The sequence below is a fragment of the Physeter macrocephalus genome, chromosome 21 (genome assembly GCF_002837175.3).
Source record: "Physeter macrocephalus isolate SW-GA chromosome 21, ASM283717v5, whole genome shotgun sequence".
Classification (NCBI taxonomy): Eukaryota; Metazoa; Chordata; class Mammalia; order Artiodactyla; family Physeteridae; genus Physeter; species Physeter macrocephalus.
In genome coordinates this window covers 94,070,796-94,076,921 of record NC_041234.1, presented here as the reverse complement: position 1 = coordinate 94,076,921, position 6,126 = coordinate 94,070,796, and the positions used below count along the sequence as shown (strand labels likewise).

Here is a 6,126-nt window from a genome sequence, read left to right as displayed (position 1 = left end):
CTGTGAGCCATGGCCGCTGAACCTGCGCGTCCGGAGCCTGTGCTCCGCAACGGGAGAGGCCACAACAGAGGAAGGCCCGCATACCACAAAAAAAAAAAAAAAAAAAGAAAGAAAGAAAGATATAAAAAACTCCTACAAACTATTAATGAAAAATACAAATTGTTCAACAGAAAAATGGTCCAATGATATGAACAGGTATTTGACAAAAGAGGAATTATAAATGGCCTATAAAACATGAAAAGCTAGGCAACCTCACTTGTAATCAGAGAAACACAAAACAGAAACATAATGATATGTTTACAACCACCAAATTTGTAATAAATTAAAAGTCCGTTAATAAGAAGTGTTGGTGAAGATGAGGAGCAACAAAAACTTTTACACTCTGCTGATAAATTGATATGAACTCTGTAAAATTTGAATATGCTTATTCTCTATGATCTAGTACTTCCTCTCCTGTACACATACCCTAGAAAAATTCTTGAACATGTACAAGACACATGTACAAGAATGTTTCATAGCAGCACTTATAAATCTGAGAACAAACTAAATAATCATCTGTAGGAAAAATTTATAATATATTCATACAACGGAATACTGAAAATGAATAAAATACATGCAGTAACATGAAATATCTCAGAAATATAATGTTAAGGGAATAAAGTCACAGTATTATTCCATCCCTACAAAGTGAAAAACATGCAAAAGTAAACAATATTTTGTATAAATATATATACATATGTGATTTTTAAAACTGAAAATAGCAAGAGGATGATGAACACACAACTGAGTATAACGCTTTCCTTTCATGAGAGTGCAGCAGCTTTCAAGTGGGCTGATAATGCTCTATTTCTTAAGCTAGGTGGTAGACATATGGGTGCTCATCTATTATTCTTTTGGATATAAGACATGGTTCATTATAAACATTTTATACGTCAGCTGAGAAAACATGTATTTGAGGAGTGGTATTAAAACTGTGCTTCACTGAACTGCCTAAAAGACAACTATAAGAGGGGGTGAAAGGATGCCAGAGCTGTGGGAGTGTTAAGGAGGTAACACTCTGGGTTCCCCTACTCTGACTTCACTCAGAGCAGCTGCACCCTTCTGAATACAGAAAAAGGTTTGAAAACCACTTCAAGCAGGATTATTTTGCAAAAAGAAGGGTGTACACTAAGTCACAAGGTCCCCTGGTACACATGTATTTGCTTGTATGGCATTAGCTATTTGGCAGAAGGCCAAAGAAATCAAAAGCCTAAGTAGCAGTATACACTATATTTCAATTTAAAAAAAAGCTTAAGTATCAGTAGCCATTGCCCACAAGTGATAAATTCAAAATAAAGACAAAACAGTCGTGGAAAAAAAAAAAAAACAGTCGTGAAATGATATTTTAGGTCAGGATGAGAAAACTGGTGCCTACTTACACACAACTTTTCAAGAATTAATCAATAATGAAATGGACAAAGTAACTTTTCCCTAAGCCTCTGCCCTTGATTCCTTGTTTTTACCACCTGTAAGCTTAATCATCATTTCCAACATCAAAAGGGGGTCTATTATTCTTTTTAACCCTATCTCTGCTGCTCACTCACTCTCTCTGATAAAATGTCCCATGTGGCTATACATTTTTTCTTTTACAAAGTGTATCAGCAAATGTGAAATTTTCCCCAGCATCAATCATGGAGTATTATTGCAAAAATATTCTGATCTAGCTGTATGCTTCGGCAATTCCAATACCTAAACGGAGACCATCGAAAAATGCTTTTATGGCTTTTAATCTTTTTTTCTTTTCTCTGCAGCATTTTCAAACTGGTGCAACATCCCTGCTGACTTTTTTTGTTTGGCACAGGTCAGCTTTGACTGTGCCTTGGCGTTTCAGCAGAAATGAATAATCTGCTTAATGAGGGCAATTTCCTGCTCTGACCTACCCTTTAATTATTTTTTAATCATGTATTTGGCATATTTGGTCATGATAGTTCATCACTTCCTTTGCAAAGTTGCTTTGTAAATAAGAATGAGAACACTTATTCTGTACAGTATGAAATGAAGCTATCACAGGGAGGGTGAGCCTCACTTTACAGTAGACTAGGTTCCCAAAAGGTGGGTACAAATGACATTTCTGTATAACCAGGCTTATCTTTCCATAAACGAATATGATCATTTCTAATATGCTTCATATCCATCTTGGAGTAGTCATCACTACTGATTATTTGCCCCTTAATGTTTGATTTTACTAAGGTCTCTCCTCCAAGTTGTTAATACTCTATAAACATATATCAAATATACCAAGAGAGGGCTTCCCTGGTGGCGCAGTGGTTGAGGGTCCGCCTGCCGATGCAGGGGACACGGGTTCGTGCCCCGGTCCGGGAGGATCCCACATGCCGCGGAGCGGCTGAGCCCGTGAGCCATGGCCGCTGAGCCTGCGCGTCCGGAGCCTGTGCTCCGCAACGGGAGAGGCCACAACAGTGAGAGGCCCGCGTACTGCAAAAAAAAAAAAAAAAAAAAAAAAAAACCGAAAGAATATAACATTTAAAGAACCAAAATGAGAAATTTGGGGATATGGGAAGGCATTTTATAATGTGACTAATCACCTCCCTAATTTGTTGGGGCTTTTAACTTTGAACTTTCATGCACAGATAAATACTCTTATATACAAATACCATTATAAAGGATTCTGTATAAAAAAAGGTTTCCAAGTCCTACTGGATGACCTTGTATTGATACTCAGTAAAGGAGCCACTCTTTATCGTGCATCACAAACTAGTGTACCAATACTGAGGGGAAATCCAGCAGTGTGTGACACATATCCTGGCACAACTTCCTGGGATTTCACTATTACTCAAAGACTTAAGGGCAGGGAGAGATTCAAGTAATTTAACTAAGTAATCAAAAGCATTATTTTTTATTAAAACAAACATTCTGAAAAAGGAAGTTATATTCATATAATATTCCTATAATTTAAAGTACAATTATTCAGAGAAATATCTTGCTTTCAGAAGTACTTAGAACTCTGTCCCCCTTACCCTCACAGTTTTAGTAAAGTTTTCTCTACCTTTAGGGGTACTTTGTCAGAAAAGTTTGAGAATCTAGATCTACAGCATGTCTGACAAGAAGCTTTCCAGTCTCTATTTGAACATTTCAAACTATGGGTGAACTTTCACCTCCAAAAAGCAAAGCACTGCATTGTTTTTAAAAAAAAAAAAAAAAAAAAACCTTTAAGGATGGGCTGGCTGCCTTACCTGCTCGGGCTTCTGCCTTCATGTACTACTGCGCTTGCCCGTGCCAGCACATACACACATGCTCTCCACATGCTCTCCCCTGCCCCATTCCGGATTAGCCTCTTTTTCCAGTTAAAAGCTACTTTTTTTCTTGAAGCATAACAAGAGCAGCCTAAGCAACCTCGGCACCAAAACTCTTCAAATATTCACTCTTTCTCCTTCTGCCCGACTTTCTCACTGGAAAGGAGGTTGGTAAGAAGTCAAAGGTACGGTGACCTGGACGTACTTCCGCTTCCTGAACTCAAGAGAGTACTGCACACGCGCGCCCTGGGTCGGTAAGGTTGACTTCCGCTCCCCTCGTGCTCTGAGAGCTGAATCATGGAGCGCACCCAAGGATTCGATCATAGTGAGGAGGACCGGTATGACTCCAGTGGGTAAAGCTTTTAGAAATGAGCAAGGATCTGTTGAAGATGTTTTTGGGGACTTTCAGATAAACATCTTAGGTGAAAAGGATGATACCCCAGTACATTTCTGTGACAAATGCGAACTGCCAGTTAAAATCGATGGGCAGATGATTCCATGCAAGCATGCTTTTTGCTATGCCTGTGCTATTTTACATGGAAAAGAAGGCAGTAAGATGTTCCCAGGCTGTAGTAATCCTGTGGAACGAATTGAGAAGCATACGCAAGGTTCTCTCTTTATGTGTGGCACTGTTCAAGGATGCAAGAGACCGTGTTTGTCTCGAAGAGACTTAAAGGCTCATATCAACCACGGCCATACAAGAGCTGAAAACTCTGTTGCCCGTACTCAACTTGAAAATGTTCATTCTGCATGTTGTCCCACCACCGACTGAAATCTGATCATCTTATAACGCCGCCAGATGAGCATCATATGAACCATATTCCGCCAAAGCAATACCTTATGATACTACTACCTCCTTTGCAAAGTGTTCGCACAAGCCATATAATCTGCCGCAAGAAGATATTAGTGCTCCTCCAGCAGAGTTCATTGTCCATGAATTCACCTCTATATCTTTCAGTGAGTCAGGAAGCTGAGTCAGAAAACCTTTACATTTCAACAAGAAAACATAGCAATTTAGTAACTGTCCCTATTCAGAATGACTCAAATTCGGGTACTTGAGAACCACTACCTCCTGCCTCTGCAATTGCTCACCATTATCCTGAATATCAGGGTCAACCAGAGGTTTTGAACTCTCATGGAACTATGCCTCCACAGCAATATTTTACCACGCTACCTCCTCTGCAATCAATAAGTCATCAAAGGCCATATCCTTTCCAGGCCACAGGTACTTTTCACTTGATTCATAGCCACGCTTCAGGTGCATCAGTGACTACTACTCCACCACCCTCTCCATAGACCTATTATTGCTCAGATGCCACCTTATATGAAATATCTTCCACCAGGACCTACCTCACCTCAACAGGGTAATCCACCTGTAAGTACACATACTTCTCACCATTATAATGCTCACTCTTTACCCCAGTTTACTGAAGATCAAGGAACTCTGGGCACTCCATTTATATAACTAGGGGAAATAAGTCATTTTATATGGCCTGAACCCAGAGGACCACCCCTTCCTCCAGGAAAGCAGCATCTTCCTTTCTCAAACCTCACTTCTTGGACTACACTTCCCAGATCAGACAAGATATAAACCATATTACCAGTCGTAATAGTAAATATTTTTGAACAGAAGATATGATGAGGGGAAAAAAAGTATTGTCAACCTTCACATTAAGCTTTGACCATTTGGGGAAGGAAAAGCACCTCTTAAAGAAGTGGCTATAAAACATTTAAAGTCTTGTCTCTTAAAATGGTTTTAAACCTTGATCTTGGGAGTGATTTTAAGTACTTTACTACAGTGCAGATAAGTGGCTCAGTTGAGATTAACTATGCTTTAACAACTTTGTTCCTCTAGTGTGCTAAATTGATCCCAGAAGTGACCATTTGCAATATTATATCCTGGGCGGGGGACGGGGGGTGGGGGTGGGGGGGGTCGGGCATGGGGGGGGCGGGGACCGTGTTCTGCTTTCAAAAGTGTTGTTTTTATTAAACACAATGTTTAGTTTTTCTTGTGATACATTTTGTTAACCTGGGTAAAAAGAGTAAATTTCAATATGGTTGCAAAAGAACAATAAGGCCTTTGTACACAAATCTGTCTCCCTGTAACTGCCAACGTTCTTGTTTCTAGGCCCAAATTGCTTTTTCTTTACTGTAGCTTAGGCTCTGTGGCCCAAACCACCTGCAGGCTGAGCTCTGCCCTGGATTTTAGACACCACACAAACCAGAAGTATTTAAGCAGTTCTAGCCCAAATCTGTCAAATCCAGCATCAAATCCCTCTTACTACTCCAACCCTGATCTTATGCCCCAGTTTTAATGGGCCATTGCCCCTTTCCTGTGTTAAAAGATGAACTGAGGCATATTAAAATTTTTAAGAGTTATGAATTCGAATCAGGCAGCATTCAATCTAGCAGATAGAAAGGAGCTCTGAGGAGCTGTATAAAACGAGCAACTTTTATAGGCAGAAGGGAACAGGAACAAGGAAGTTACCCTAGGCAAAAAAGCAGATTGGTTATTGCAAGGCTACTTTCCTTTAGGGGATGGCAGGGATTAGTTAGGCAGGTTGCCTAACTAGTGCTGATAAGGTGACTTCTGGCTGATTGGGTTAAGATTCCATTTCTGGGAGAGCCAAAGCTGTAATTAAGTCAAGTCTCAGTTTGGTGACCTGGAACTTAGCATAAATGACTCCATTTTGTTGTCTTGTTTCTAACACCTGAGAGCCAGTGCTCACCTCATACTCAAGTTCCAGTTACTAAGGCTGTTTCTTCTTCCTATGTGTGAGTCCCTATCCAAGTAATATATTAGGTAGTATAGGCCGCCTATGACTTTTTCTTGCCA

At 40.0% G+C, this 6,126-nt stretch overlaps 1 pseudogene; it reads left to right on the top strand.

Annotated features, from left to right (window-relative positions):
• Window positions 1–3,605: 3,605 nt before the first annotated feature.
• LOC102975757 (E3 ubiquitin-protein ligase Hakai-like) lies at window positions 3,606–4,900 on the top strand (annotated as a pseudogene).
• Window positions 4,901–6,126: the final 1,226 nt, after the last annotated feature.